The sequence below is a fragment of the Colobus angolensis genome, unplaced genomic scaffold, assembly GCF_000951035.1.
Source record: "Colobus angolensis palliatus isolate OR3802 unplaced genomic scaffold, Cang.pa_1.0 Scaffold133, whole genome shotgun sequence".
NCBI classification, from domain to species: Eukaryota; Metazoa; Chordata; class Mammalia; order Primates; family Cercopithecidae; genus Colobus; species Colobus angolensis.
In genome coordinates, this window is record NW_012114411.1 from 304,437 (window position 1) to 305,712 (window position 1,276).

The window sequence follows — 1,276 nt, forward strand, 5'->3', positions numbered from 1 at the left end:
GCCACTGCACTCCAGCCCAGGCGACAGAGCCAGACTCCGTCTCAAAAAAAAAAAAAAAAAAACTGTACTGGAATTTGTAATTAGCGATAATCCTTCCACGAACATCCACCATTCTCCAAGGCCTTTGTGCTAGATCCCCGCAGAGAGAAAAGCATAGATGATCCTTGTCTTCAAGGCCTCTGAAATCCTGGGGGAAATGAGGGGCGGGAACACATAGCCATAACTGAGTGCGATGCCTGCAGCGTGTGGTCGGCACACGTGTGTTCTCTGTGGGTGGGGAAGGATGAGATTCCTCCGGTGAATACATACAGACCCTGCGAATGGCTTGGAAGGTTCCTTTCCAAATACTAAACGTGAATTAGGTACTTAAACACGTGGAATGAAATCGCTTGCGTTAGAGAAAATAAATAGGTGCATCCTACAAAAGAGAGAATTTGAGGTGCGGAATGCTCTGGACGGCTAGACGGCATCTTTTTGGTTGAAGGTAGAGAGTGAAAAGAATACTGGATCGAGAACCCAAAGACGTGGGGTTTGGTCCTAGCACTGCCACGATGATGCTACGTGACTTTGGGCAGATCATCTACCATTCTGAGAAATCAGCTTTTGCATCTGTACAATAAGGAAGGGGTGAGGCCAAGTGTAGTGGCTCATGCACTTTGGGAGGTCCAGCACTTTGGGGGGTCCAGGTTGGAGGACAGCTTTGACCCCTGTGATTTCATCTCCACCCCAACCAATCAGCAGCAAGGCCTAGCCACTCCCACCCCTTCCCCCAAACTGCCTTTGCTTTTATTTGTATTTTTATTTTGTGTGTGTGATAGGGTCTCACTCTGTTGCCCAGGCTGGAGGGAGTACAGTGCCACAGTCACAGCTCACTGCAACCTTCAGCCCCCGGGGTAAAGTGATCTGGGACCACAGGCGTGCACCCCAACAGCCAGCTAATTTTTTGTTTTTTTTTGTTTTTTTTGGTTTTTTTTTGCAGAAACGGGGTCTCACCATGTTGCCCAGGCTGGTTGGTCTCAGACTCCTGAGCTCAAGCGATCCACTTGCCTCGGGCTCTCAAAGTGCTGGGATTACAAGCCTGAGCCACCACACCCAGCCCCAAACTGCCTTTGAAAAACACCTAACCTACGAGCCTTCAGTGAGTTGATTTGATTAATAGCTCCATCTCCCGGCCCACATCAATTAAACTCTTTTTTTACGTCAATGCCATGGTCTTTATTTGTGCAGTGGGCAGGAAGAACAAGTTGGATAGTTACACCAGACTGGGGAACGTTTC